Raw genomic sequence first — 15,666 nt, 5'->3', positions numbered from 1 at the left:
ACTTATTTACTATAGAGAAAACTGATACCAAATGATTCAATGAAAATTTCTTTTAATTTAATTGATTTATTTTTTTATCAGTTTTTAAAATTGACTTACCAATTCTTTGCCTCCTTCCCATGCACTGAGAAGAAAAGCAATACATCAATTATATCCAAAACATTTCCAAATTAGTCATGTTTAATAACATTGATGATGATGATGAGGAGGAGGATGAAGACACATAAAAATAGTGAAAACCGTTATACTACAATTTGTCCTCAGAGTTTATCAGTTCTTCCTATGGAGGTGGATATCATTTTTTCATCATGGATCCCTTGGAATTGTCTTGTATCATTGTCCTGAAAAGAGTAGCTATGTCAATCACAGTTAATCATCATTACAATGTTGCTGTTACCATGCACAGTGATTTCATGGTTCTGCTTTCACTTTGCATCCATTACTGTGGGTTTTTTTGTTTGTTTTTCTGTATCCATCCTGCTCATTATTTCAGATAGCACAATAGTATTTTATCACGCTATAACACAACTTGTTCAGCCATTCCCCAACTGATAGACATACCCTTCATTTTCAAATTCTTTTCCACAACAAAAAGAGCTGCTACAAATATTGTTGTAGATATAGTTTATTTTCTTTTTTCTTGGAGCTCTTTTAGATCCAGAAATAGTAGTGTGATTTCTGGACCAAAGGTCAAATGATGGTTTTATAGCCTTTTATTCATGGTTCAAAATTGTTTTGCAAAATCACTGGACCAGTTCACAATTCTAAGAGCAGTGCATTAATGTACTTATTTTCAGCATCCCCTCCAACATTCATCATTGTCTTTTTCTATCAAACTATTGTCTAGCTACTCTTCTAGGTGTGAGGTTGTACCTTAGAGTTTTAGTTTGCATTTCTGTAACTGATAGTGATTTAGGATATTTTTCATGTTACTTGATAACTTTGATTTCTTTTTTTTTTATGAAAACTGCCTTTTCATTGACCATTTATCAATTGATGAATGCCTCTTGTTTTTTTTTTTAAATTGGCTCAGTAGAGTAAGTTAATTTGACTGAGGTACTTGACACTTACTCAACAAGTCTAGTCTCTATGGTTGCCCTCGAGTCAATATGATTTAATTATTCTCTGTTATTTAGAGCATCTAAGAGGTATTAATAAATTACATATATTTATGTATATACACATATACAGATGTGTTTTCTCTCTTAGTCAAGAATACCTGGAACTTTTGGAGACTAGACCTTAAACTCGGATCCTTTCTATATTTCTGTACCAAACATTTTGCAAATAATAAAAAAGAATAATTTCAAACAAACAATTAGAATTGATCTTAAGTTTGCTTTGGCACTAATTAAGATAGCAGGTAAACAATTTAAATAAGACAAAATTCTTGATGTAAAATACCATCCTTTCAGAAGAGAAAGAGGAGACAGCACATCTCCAATAGCACATGTCCTGGGGTGGGATGTGGTGGAGGAAGAATGCAATACCAATTACACACAGTCTCACTCAAGCCTCCATTGTGAAGGAAGATGTGGCAACAGTGGAACTAGGTTATACTCAAAGCCAACTATGGAGGTGACCTGATTTTTATGTTATTTGTCTGCATATGATTTCTCCTCCTCACTTTCACTTTGGAGAAAAACTACCTCAAAACTCTGAGTGCTTATTAACTTCTTGCTGGGGGTTGGTTTCTACCTCCTCTCTCACCCACTATCCCTCAGCAACACACACACACACACACACACACACACACACACACCATACCTTTTACATTCCTCCCTTCCAGAAAATCTTCGTCTACATGACAATTTCCAAAAGTTCATGAAGCTAACCTCTAGAAACCTCTTCTGTCTTTAGTGACTTGTCTCCCCCAGTTCTGCTACATATCACAAAAGGTGATTTATGTATATTTCCCATAATAATTTTCTCTTATGAAGGCAGCTCCATGATCTAATATAGGAACAACTGGGAAGCAGCAAAAATCTGTGCTTTTGGTCTATGGTCAACCTATCTGGTCTGTTTCCTAGTACTCCTGTCTATGTAGCATTTTGGGGTCTTGCACCAACTCCCATTGACAATGATAAGTACATACTAACATTATTTCAGATTACTTTGTATTACTTTGTATTAAAATGTTAATTGTTAATAGTGCTTTACAGTTTACTACTACTCCCAGTAAAAATGTGCATATTTTAATGAAACATTTTAATGAATTAGCCTTTAAAGCACTGAGTTAATGCTATCTTTGCATTCCATTGACCATAACAGGTTATGTGAAAGATAATTGTGGGGTGAAGCTTAAAGCACTGGCCCTGGATTGAGGAGGACCTGAGTTCAAATCTGACCTTACACATTTGACACTTACCCTGGGCAAGTCACTTAACCCTCATTGCCCCCCACACAAAAAAAATAATAATTGTGGACAGAGGGTCCCCTCAAACAACCCACAAAGGCATTTTCCTCCAGGTTACAGGGATAGATGAGCAAATACCAATTTCATATGTCAACCACATAACAAGCTTATTCAATGATCACTTCCATCAGCGCCTCTGTCCTCATGCTTAAAGAATCCCAGAGACTTATTTCAGTGCTAATACCAAAATAATATAATGATGAAATTAGATTTGCAATCCAATGGACTAAAGATAATTATGTTGACCCTATAAAAATCAGGCCAGAACTGACAGAAATCAGATAGCAGTCTAAAAGATAATTTAATGAGCTCTGGCAATCTTTTCTATTGTATGTTAATTAGGTATTCATAGTTATCTTTATGTTTGGGGCTCTATTGGAATATGTCATTATAGACTTATACTGATACTTTAATATGATTAACAATGGAATGAAAAGGGTTAAAATTAGGAGAAAGTGAGATATAGCACAAATAAGTGTAGGAATAGTTTCAGAAAATATATGGATTGGTGAGCAATTTTTCAGACCCATAACTTTTTTTTGTCTGAAATGTTGGTTTAAAAAACAACAATGCTTTGTATTTCTATAAATAAGTGTTTTCTGCCCCTATTTTAGCTCTAGACTGAACAAACAAGTGACAACTTGAGAACAGTAACATCACCTGGCCCCATTTTACCTCATTTACATGGAGATCTGCATAGATCCTCATATGCTGTGCATTAAAGTAGACTGCTAAAAATTAAAGAAGCAAATTTAGCATTTTAAAAGTTTTTAATCTCAATAAACAAGGATATCAAAAAGATGCAAATGATTAAATTAACTTTTTTTTAAAGAAGGAAGGAATGCCAATTTCCTCCCCACTAACTATTTTTCCCTTTTAAGCAATACAGTTTAGACTACTGCATAATCAGAGCTAGAGAACATTGATGTTACTAATGGCCATATATACATAAGGAATTAATGTCAGATTAAAAAAAAAGAGTAAAATATGTATTTCTTTGTTTATGTTAGAAAAACAAGTCAGATAGTCATACTGACTCCCTGGCTTCTCTGTGGCCTTGTGAGGAAATAAAAGCCCAGGGACCTGACCTCTAACTAAATCATTTCAGTGCCCTGAAGTGAAATGATTTCCTGGCTCACATCTTAACATAGAATAATCTTTATTTAGACTTTGCTAAATCCCAGATCAGGCAAATACTTTATTTTGAACCATACAAATAAAAGAACAACTTGAGCCATCTGGTTTGGTGGCAGATGGTAAATATTTAACAAGGGAGCTCCCTGTTCAGCCTGTAGTTATTAAATACAAAGCATGATATTTTTATAATGTTCTCCATACTGATAAGAAGTTTCATCTGCAGGGTTGTAGAATATGCTATATGCATGATTTGTAATACTATGACTGTGCCCTAAATAAATAAATTGGGGCATTCATATTAGCTTAGATGTATAATAGTGGTATGTATTTAATTTAGGGCATCATATATGTTATGATCAAATGTCTATAGCTTATTTAAATATGACTGAGTGGTTACAATGGATAATATTTATAGATATGACTCCAAATTTTCATGACTTATAATTCATAACTTAAGGGGGAAAGCCCATATTAAAGATATTTCTATTTTTAGAGAATATAAAACAATAGTGTTAGTGATCATATGGGGTTCCTCAAAAGAATAAATATATTTTAGTAACAAAAATATAATCAAGTAGTGTTATGGTCTCCCTCACTTCCTTTTTAATATTTTCTTTTAGACTTTGTTTTCCCCCAATTTTAGGTACCACAGAGATGTTGAAGAGCCAAGTAAGCCTCTTTGATGAGAGGGGGGACAGACTCTCAATTGAAAGAGCGAAATTATCTTTGAAAATAATTATTTTTGCTTCCTATGATTAATGAAACAGATTATAGTATTAATATTAGGTGTATGTATACAAACCAAATCATACTCAGCAATCACTCTTGTCCTATTTTTTCCTCTGAAAGATTATGCTCAGTTTTGCTGGGTACATGATTCCTGGCTGTATTCCCAGTTCCTTTGCCCTCTGGAATATCATATTCCATGCTATCCAGACCTTTAATATAGATGCTGCTAGATCTTGTTTTAGCCTTATTGGAGCTCCACAGTATTTGAATTCCTTTTTCTAGCTGCTTGCAATATTTTATCCTTCACCTGGGAGCTCTGGAATTTGACTATAATATTACTGGAGTTTTCCCTTTTGGGATCTCTTTCAGGAGGTGATTGGTGGATTCTTTCAATTTCTATTTTGCCTTCTGCTTCTAGAATATCACTGCAATTTTCCTTGACAATCTCTGGAAGATGCTGTCTAAACTCTTATTTTGCTCGTGGTTTTCAGGTAATCCAATACTATTCAAATTATCTCTCCTGGATCTATTTTCTAGGTCAGTTGTTTTATCCAAGGAGATATTTCACATTGCCCTCTATTTTTTTTATTCATTTGGATTTGCTTTACTGTCTCCTGGTTTCTCATAAAGTCACTACCTTCCATTTGTTCAATCCTAATTCTTAGGCAATAATTTTCATCAGATAGCTATTTTATCTCCTTTTCGATTTGGATTTTCAGGCTGTTGACTTTTTTTCCCATAGCTCTCTTTCATTGCTCTCATTCCTCTTTCCATTCTTTCTTCCACCTCTCTAAATCTTCCTTTTACCTCTCCTACTTTCTCTTCAAAGTACCTTTTGAGTGCTTCCACGGCCTAAGACCAATTCATATTTTTCTTGGAAACTTTAGATTTAGGGGCGGTGAGGTTGTTATCCTCTTCTGAGGGTGCACCTCGATCTTCCTTGTCACTAAAGAAACTTTCAATAGTTCACAAATTTCTTTGCTTGCTTGTCTTGCAGGTTTTTTTTACTTGACTTTTAGTTCCCTCTTACAGTGGGAGAGTGAGGGTTAAGTGACTTACCCAGGGTCACACAGCTAGTAAGTGTCAAGTGTCTGAGGCCAGATTTGAACTCAGGTCCTCCTGAATCTAGGACTGGTGCTTTATCCACTGTGCCACCTAGCAGCCCCTAGATATAATAGTTCACACCCATAGTCCACCCACCTCTTCAAAGAAGGGAAAGGGGTACATTTTTTTCAATTTTTCTTCAAGGCCAAACTTGGTCATTATAATTAGACAATTTCATTTTTATGTCATTATATTGTTCATTATTTCTGTATTTTATAGTACCATACATTGTTTATCTGATACTACTTACTTTGCCTTGTGTTCCTTAACTTGTTTCCCACTATTCCTCTAAAATTATCATAAATGTTGCTTCTTGCACCAGTAATATTTCATTGCATTCATGTAACATATATTTTTGAGTCATTCACCAGTTGATGGACACCTACTTTGTTTCCATCTATTTTTTTTTACCACAACAAGTGCAACAATGAATCTATTGGTTTATATGAAATCTATCTGTCTTTGACATTCTTAGGGCTTATGCCTACCATTTGGAACATTGATTCAGAGAGTATGGACATCACTTTAAAAATATAATTACAAATTGTCTTCTGGAGTGGCTGGACAAACAAGTGATATATGTTTGCCTTAGTTCAGCAGCTCCTTTAATACCAACTATTTGTATATTTTGTTATCTTTGTCATTTTACTGCATATGGGTTATTCTTATACATCTGACTTGAATTAGTTTCCATTTCTATCATTAACTTGCAGCAATCTTGTTACATTGTTTTAAATGATTTACCCTTCTTTTGAAAATTTCATATCATTCTCTGACTTATCTAGTAGGAAATAGTTCTTAGTCTTCTACATGACTAGGCATGAATGATTAAAGTATATTTTTTCATCATTCATCTAAGACATTCAAGTTCATAGTAAATAGTAATGATTGTATTAGAATGCCTGTTCAATTAGGAAAGGTTTTGATTTTTAAAATCCATGCTCTTTCACACACAGAGAGAAACATAGAGAAATTCTGTTTATAACATGTTAAAATTGGTCTGTCTTTAAGAATATTTGTACTGAAAATCATTATCTATGAAACCTATAGAAGTGAAAAATAAGCATTTATTACTTCAAACTATAACTTATTTTAAAGAATATAGTAAAACCACAACAAATATCTCAAATCAGAACTCATGGCAAAATTCTGGAAGGTCAAGTACTTCCCAAAATGTATTAACTGTTTTGTTTGTTTGTTTTAAGGACACTATGGTAGAGCAAACTGCCCAGTACAGAGTCTTGCAATTCCAGTGGAATACAAGTCCTTGATCAAAGAGATTGTTTCTTTTTTCATTTTATTTCCAGTGCCTGAAATATAGTAAGTACTTAATATATACTGCTTCCTTGCTTGATTAAATCAATCCTGGAATCCAGAAAGTCATTTTCTGCATTGACTGAAGCTCTGTTTTTTTCTTTGTTGCTTAATTTCTTCCTGGGTAGATCTGTCAGGCTAATACTGAATGCATATTTGATATAGAACTATCCTGGAGAACCCTTTGGGCAAACCCAGTAGAGATTGCTTAATAAATGCACTACATTCTGCACACAATAAATCAGGGAGAGGCAGTAGTGGGCTTGAATGAAATATATTATAGCCTAGGGGGCATTCAGAATATTGATGCTAATATTCAAAACTTCTAAGCATTTTCCTATTCTACCTTCCAAATGCTACCAATTTAATATTTGGCCTTCCTTGTACTATGGCAGCCTCAGTCCTTTTGCAGCACAACACCCATATCCTCAAATTTATTTTTGAATAAAACCTAGAAGAACAAGCATGTGTCACTTGCTATCTTGACATCCTGTGATTGTTTGGAACATTGATGACAAATAATCTTTGCTGGTATTGGTGGGGATAGGGAGAACTTCATCTGAGAACTGTTTTATAACATTTTATATAATTATGCTCTGTTGCAGGTCATTTATATTTGTTGAAAATGTAGAAATAACATGTTATGTATTTCATTGCTTTTATAGAAGTGTCATTTCAATAAGTTAACTTCCTTTAGAGAATAGCAACATATTCATTTAAAGCCCTGGCAATGAGAGGTTGTTTAATATATGGCAAGTTGATCAAACAAACAAACCCTTTTACATCTTGATGTTTTGACAGTTACAATTTTAATCTTCATTATGATAATAAATTTTACTTACTATCTATGTTATATGGAATTCAGAGCCAAACTTGCTATAACTTCATGTAGAAATAGTCCATTCTATTTGAATAAACTTCTTGGTTGTTTCCTTCATAATTGGAAATGACCAAAATGACATCACTATGTTGGAGTCAAGGTATAGTATGTCTGACTGTAGGTGATCAGACCAAGAAGAGCTGGGAATGCTCTTCCACAGGTCAGGCACAAATAATCCATATGGACATTTGTGGGGATGGAGATATTTTAAAATCTGTGCATCTTATTTTACTCTTGAGCTACTGCAATTCTGCTCATAGAGCACAGGTTCTTCTTTGGTGCAGGCACAAATCGCTGGGCCATACTTTGTGAGCATTTCCTATGTTGCTCAATCATCTTCAAAGTTCTTCAGAGATAACGTTTTCTGATCATGATCTGAGCTCCTGCCTTGTGTAGGTTCTCCATAAAATAGTCTTTAGGCAAGCATACATTTGGCATTCGAACAATGAGTCAAGCCCATTGGAATTGTGCTCTCTATATTAGAGTTTGAATGCTCAGCTGTTTAGCTCAAGAAAGGCCCTCAGTATTTAGTACCTTATCTTGTTAGGTGATCGTCAGAATCTTCCTAAAGCAATTTAAATGGAAATGATTCAGTTTCCTGATATGGCACTGGTATACTGTCTAGGTTTCATGGGCCTACAAAAATGAGGTCAGCTCAAATCTTTCAGTTTGATAGGCAGAGTAATATATTTTCTATCCCACACTTTCATTCAGAGCCTGAAAAACACTGAGGAACTCTGGCAATGCCTGAATCACCTTCATTATAATTGTTTACATCCCTGGAAAGTATACTTCCAAGGTAAGTGAACTTGTTCATAGTATTCAAAACTTCTCCATTTACTATAATCAATGGTTCCTCATATTGGTGGTGTAGTACTGGCTGGCGAAACTCTGTTTATTTGTTAATTAAGCCAAAATTAGCACAAGGAACAGAGAATTGATTCATATTTTGTTGTATCTCGACTTCAGAGGCTACATTGAGTACACAATCTTCTGAGAATAAAAAAAATCATGCATCAACAATCCACTTTATTTTTGGCTCATAGCCTTTCAAGTTAAAAAAAAATTACCATTTGTGCAGTATCTGACCATAATGCCATTTTCATCATCATTGAAGGTGTCTTGTAGAATGTGTAGATGATGAGATTCGAATGAACTACTAAGAAGAGACATTATAAAAAAGAGATCTCTGAAGAGTTTATGGAATTTTAATCCAACAAGCAGGTATCTCCCATGTGTAAAGTAGATGATGGGTTCTGGAGATGAAAAGACAAACAAAAGAGGACTTCCTGCTCTCAAGGAGCTTATGTTAATATTTATATATTACCATCCATTTCCCAACAATTTCGTCTATTTGCTTTGCTTTTTTTTTTCTTTCCTTGAAATGAAGGAATATTTCCCATACTAAAAATGTTTCAATTTGATTGATCGCTGTAATAATTTAAAGAAAGAATACATGGCACAATGAATAAAGTTCAATTTCTACCTCTGATAAATGGTCTTTGTATGACCTTGGGCAAGTCACTTAATGACACATTTTTAAAGAGGCTGTGACCTGTCCAAGGTCTCATAGCTAGTAATTATCTGAGGTCATATTCAAATTCAAATCATCCTGATTCCAGGATGAGTGCTCTGTCCACTGCACCATCTGGCTGTTTGTAAGATGACACCTTTCAAAGGAGTTGCTGATCTAAATTGGAATGGAATTTCTACAGCAGATGTTTACTACACTAATGAAAATACAGGTCAAGACTACAAAATAAAATTTAAATATACATATACATATACATATATACACATAGACATACCATTTAAATAAAATTTTATTTTGAAATACATCTACTTTAACATGAAATTTGAAAATTTGGGGAGCAGCTAGGTAGTGTAGGGGAAAAGGCAACAGCCCTGGATTCATGAGGACCTGAGTTCTAATCTATCCTCAGACACTTGACACTTACTATCTGTGTGACCCTGGGCAAGTCACTTAACCCTCATTGCCCTGCCAAAAACAAAACAAAACAAAACAAAAAAGAAAATTTTGGCTTTTAAAAATTATTTTGGTGCAGCTAGATGGCGCAGTGGATAGAGCACCAGTCCTGGAGTCAGGAGTACCTGAGTTGAAATTCGGCCTTAGACATTTAACACTTACTAGCTGTGTGATCCTGGGCAAGTCACTTAACCCCAATTGCCTCCCTAAAAAAATAAATTGCTCTGAAGATGACAGAGAGATGACAGCAAGCTGCCTGAGCTCTGCTTCAGTTCCCTCCAAATTAATTAATTAATTAATTAATTAAGCCTTGAAACAGATTCAGAAACTACAGAACCTACAAAAAGACAGAAAGACACAATCTTCCAACCTCAGATAATTTAAAAGACTTCAGGAAAGGTAGGTCTCACTCGGGCAAGTGGGGAGCCCAGCCCACCTCAGCACAGTGCAGCATGGAGGGGGTTGGGGCAAATGATAGGCCACAACAGAGCAACTGAGGCCACTTGATCTTGGCTCAGCAGTGTGGTAGCACAGTGGGCTGGTGGTGAGATCCACCAGCACAAGCTGAGAGGGCAGGCTGCCAGCTAGGGGCCACCCACAGGACAGACACAACCAGGACAGGGCATCCCAGCACATGCTGAGAACAAGCATAGGGAGCAAGCCCAGGGTGGTGAGAAATCCACAAGCCATAGAAGCCTGAGAGTAGAAAGCCAGTGACACAGCTCCTATGCTCCAGCACAAGGAGTTTGAAACAGTGATCCTGGTGTCCAACAAGTGGACCTCAACTTTGAAAAAATAATAATAATAAGCTGCAATATGAGTAAGAAAATAAAAAGAGCTCTCACCATTGAGAGCTTCTGTGTTGACAGGGAAGAGCCAAACACAAACTCAGAAGAGGACAATACTTTGAAATTGCCTACGTGTGAAACCTCAAGAGGGAAGATGAATTGGTCTCAAGACTAAAAAGCCTTCTTGGAAGAGCTCAAAAATGATTTTAAAAATCAGTTGAGAGAAGTGGAAGAAAAAATGGGGTGAGAAAAGGAAGCAAAACAAGAAAATTATGAAAAAAGAATCAGCAGCTTGGAAAATCAAGCACAAAGATTGACTGAAGCAAACAATTCCTTAAAAAATTCATTTGACCAAATGGAAAAGGAGGTGCATAATCTGACTGAAGAAAACAATGCATTAAAAATTTGAATTGGACAATTGCAAGCTAATGACTCAATGAAACACCAGGAATCAGTCAAACAGAATCAAAAGAATGAACAAAAGAAGAAAATGTGAAATATGAAAAAATCGCTATTAATTAGAGAGATGCAAATTAAAAGAACCATGAGGTACCACCTCACATGTATCAGATTGGCTAATATAACAAAAAAGGAAAATTATAAATGTTGTAGAAGCTGTGGAAAGATTGTAACACTAATGTATTGTTGGTGGAGCTGTGAATTGATCCAACCATTCTGGAGAGCAATTTGGAACCATGCCCCAAGGACTATAAAGCTTTCCATATCCTTTGTCCCAGCAATACCGCAATTAGTTCTTTTTCCCAAAGAGATCATAAAAAAGGAAAAAGAACCCACATGTACAAAATTATTTATAGCTGCTCTTTTTGTGTTGTCTTATGCTTTTAAAGTGATTTTAATTGTTGATAGATAAATATTAAGGTTGGGGGTTAGTGAATTTTCCATTAAAAAAAAAAATCTATTGTGGCAGCTAGGTGCCACAGTGGATAAAGCACCAGCCTTGGATTCAGGAGGAACTAAATTCAAATCTGGCCTCAGACACTTGACGCTTACTAGCTGTGTGACCCTGGGCAAGTCACTTAACCTTCCTTGCCCCACCAAATAAAACAAAAACAAAAAACTATTCATCAAAGGCATTTAAGTAAGAGGAAGTTTGCAAACATATAAAAATAACCTCATATATACATAGCAATTTACATTATAATTGTTTTAATTTTATCAGTTGTTCTTTATGACTGGTCTTTGTATTATTTTACTGATTTTAAAGAGAAGGGAAATGAATCTGAAAGAGGAAAAAATTACTTCCTAAGGTCACATGGCCAGGGAACAAAGGCTAGAACTCCTGATTCCTAGTTCATTTTTTTTGTTTACATTTTTTGGTATTACCATTAAGCTGATTTAATTTTTCTTTAAGAGTACTTTTATAAAATACTTTTCACAAATTTTTTTTAAATATACTTTTCTGATTACTAAAGATTATATGTGAGTGTGATGTGTGTATATGTACACACATATGTGTATATGTATGTATATGTCTGTCTATATGTATGTATATGTGTATGTGTGTGAATGTGTTTTAAAATGGCTCATTTGTATTCAAATATATACCATTTAGGCTGGAAAATTGTTTCCTTGATCCAAAACATATACTCACACCTAAGGAAGACCCTAAGAATATCGTAAATGTATATATTTAATCCAGAGCCAAATTTAGCTAATGACATTAAGATCTAAAAATGCAGAATTACCAAGACAACTTTCCAGAATATCATGTAATGTCACAGAAAATTCCAGCTTGTTGAAATTCTAATTATACTATGTTTACTTTTGAACAGTGATGGACTATTATGCCTCATTTTTAAAGATCAGTATTAGAAGTAATGAAAAAGCAACTAGACTTGTGCAGGACATAAAGCAAAGCCAGGAAAATTGACTATTTTGCTAATGCATAATCCAAAGAGTGGAGAAGAAAAATCTTCACCGTGTTAAGGTTAAATGTTTTCTTAGGTTCCTAAGAGGAACCAAAGAAAGGATATAAGGAAATTAAAACAAAACCCCCCAAACCTTAAGCCTTATATAATGAACTTAGCTTATTTTAATAGGAGCACTTTAAGGACTGCCAAGCACTTTCAATATATTATCCCAGTTGAACCTTGTGAGGTAGGTGTTATTATTATTCCCATTATATACATGAGAAAACTGAGTCTCAGTACTGTTTGAGACAGATTACCAATGGTCTGTCTACTATGTCAGCCAACTGCCTAGCATATGTTATTAGTGTAGCCTTAATTTTAGAAATACCTTGCGATGGAAGAGCATCAGATAACACCAAAACCAAGTTAGAAAAGTATTTACTTTATGCTGAGGAGATTAAATTCTTCCTACAAATTGTTCCTTCATAACTTTTACTATAGGTCACACACTATTTTTAAAGCAGAAATGCATAATCTATCAGAGAGAATAAATGACTTCCATAAGATCGTAAAGAAGTAAAATGGGAGAAATTGGAAAAGGAAGAGCTAAAATTAAAATAGTATGTACTGAAATATATATTGAGGAAAAATAAATTACAAAGAGAAGTATTTACATATTTCTTGAATTTCAGTAAATGGAATCTTGGAAGAAATGTCAAAAACCAAATTGGGGAATAAAGGGCCTTTTAAAATAGTTGGTGGCAGGGTCTGAGCCTGTGATTTCTTTGGTGTAGGGAATTCCTGGGTCAGGAAATGTCCATTCACCAGTATGTCAGCACCTTCTCTGCAAATTATAGTCTTAGAGAGTTGCCAAGAGCACTGAGAGTTTCACAGTTTGTAGCTGTCAGAGGTGGAACTGGAATCAGGATTCATTGTGTGTGTGTGTGTGTATACACACACACACACACATATATATATGTATATATATGTATATGTATATATGTATGTATATATATATATATATATATATATATATAGAGAGAGAGAGAGAGAGAGAGAGAGAGAGAGAGAGAGAGAGAGAGAGAGAGAGAGAGAGAGAGAGAGGAGAGCATTTACTATGTGGCAAGCACTGTGCTAAGTGCTGGGGTAAAAAAATGACATATACATACATACATACACACACACACACATATATTCTTAGACCCCCATTAGAAGGCAAATTACTGTCTTTTGCTTCTTTTTGTATCCCCAGTGCTTATCACAGTGCCTGACACAGAGTAGGTGCTTAATAAATATTTATTGACTGATCAACTGAGATAGAAGTATAGATATAGACATCAAGATTTTCCACAGTAGTCATCTTGCAATCATAACATTAATGCAGAGCTTTGACTAGAACAGGGCAGCATTAATGTCCCTGGGCTTTATTCAGTCTGCGTATTAGTCACTACATGGGCATAAGCTTTGTTTCTCTTAATAAAGTGCCCCAGCAACGTCCTATTATCCATAGTGATTTAATGAAACCAGTCAAGCGCATTAGGTGGGCATCACCTTTAAGAAATAATATCTAGGGGGCAGCTAGGTGGAGCAGTGGATAGAGCTCCGGCCCTGGAGTCAGGAGTACCTGAGTTCAAATCCGGCCTCAGACACTTAACACTTACTAGCTGTGTGACCCTGGGCAAGTCACTTAACCCCAATTGCCTCACTAAAATAAAAAAAAATAAAAAAAAAGATATAATATCTATCAAAAATTTCAGTAAAATTTTGATTCCTTTCTATATGGCATTGTTATTGAAAAATCATTAAGTTAGATTTACTTGAACAAATAATTGAAGCATAATCACCAGCGGTATATTACTAGTGGGCTCCCTGTTAACCTCAGGCTAGGCAGTTTTTGTTTTTTAAACTGCAGGTTTGGCTAACAAAGGATAGTGGTATCAACTAATGCCCCACAAAGATCAGTCTCAGGGCTTGTTCTATCCAATATATGTACTGCTGGCCTAGAGAAAAGGCATTAAAACATACTTGGAACTAGCAACTAGTGATTAGTCCTGGGATTTCACTAGTATAGGGAACTCAGAGGTGAGCAAACATCTTTATCAATGTAAGTGGGCACCTTCTCTGAAATCTATACTCTTAAACTATTACTTGGAGGGCTGAAAGGTCAAATGACTTGTCTAGATTCACAATGGCCTTGTATGTCAAGGCATAACCTATGGTTTCAGGCTTTATATACTATCTAGCACACCACACAGTGCCTCTAACAACATAAGAAACTACTGAGTCCCTCTTCAATAAGCACAATGAAAGCATTAATTTATTCATTAATTTTGCTACTTTAGACTCAAAATCTAGGACAGTGTTGGATCTGTGTCCAAGGTTGTAGAGAATATGAATAATAAAACAAGGTCACTTGTCTCAAGGAGCTAGCAACATTTTTGGGGATATGAAACACAAACACAAGGAAAATGTAAATAACGATACTCAAATACTCTAAAGACATAACCATGTTTGAAGACCCAATGATCATCAGTATCAAAGAAGCAAGGAAAAAAGGAAATATGTATAAAACCATGTGGATATTGCCTCCAATGACCAATCCATGCCTACACCCCCAGAATGATTCTTGGCCTTGCCCTTCCAGAATAGCTCAGTGTCCTTGGGATCTTCCTCACTTTCTCTTCACATGAAGAAGATATTAATTAATTAATTGTTTGATTGATTAATCAACTCATTCATTCATTCATAGGAGCAGACCAGATTTCTATCAAATAGCCCTCATTGAAATCATGCAATGAACTTATCTTTCTTCAACAATACATTTCTGCATGTCTTTTACTCCCCTTTTTTGTAGTTACTTATTCTATTTTGCAGCCTACTTACATCAATGTGCCTTTCCATTGCCTGCTGTGTGATAGTCATTTTTAATTCTTCACAAAATATAATGAATCATGGCAACATGTCATTAAACAATCCCTGTAATATATTGGTTTTTTTAATGGAAAAGAAGAAGTTTGAGGTCATTAAAGGGGCTTTGAAATTCCCAAAGGCAAGCTACTTTGTTTTTCTCCCACTGCTTAATTAAAGGCCCACCTCCTTATTCATTTGCAGTATCTTTTCAAGATAGATAATCTGATGGATAAATCCCTTAAATTGTCCATATTCCATCTCTTCTTCATCTATCATGTAGAAGAACCTAAGTGGTGTAGTGGGCAGAGAGCTGAACTTGTGAGTCATAACCACACACACATGTACAAAGTGAGTTAGAATCTTGTCTCACACTCTTAATAGTTATGTGACCCTGAGCAACATTCAATATAGCTCAGAATCAATGGCTAGATTACTTCCTAACTTATTTATTTACTCAAAATCTCTAGAGATCCCAGCTCAGCTTCAGTCAGCTTGCCTGGGGGCCTTCCAGGCACAATCTATAGATATTT

The sequence above is a fragment of the Dromiciops gliroides genome, chromosome 3 (assembly GCF_019393635.1).
Source record: "Dromiciops gliroides isolate mDroGli1 chromosome 3, mDroGli1.pri, whole genome shotgun sequence".
Classification (NCBI taxonomy): domain Eukaryota; kingdom Metazoa; phylum Chordata; class Mammalia; order Microbiotheria; family Microbiotheriidae; genus Dromiciops; species Dromiciops gliroides.
Note: the sequence above shows the minus strand (reverse complement) of the source record.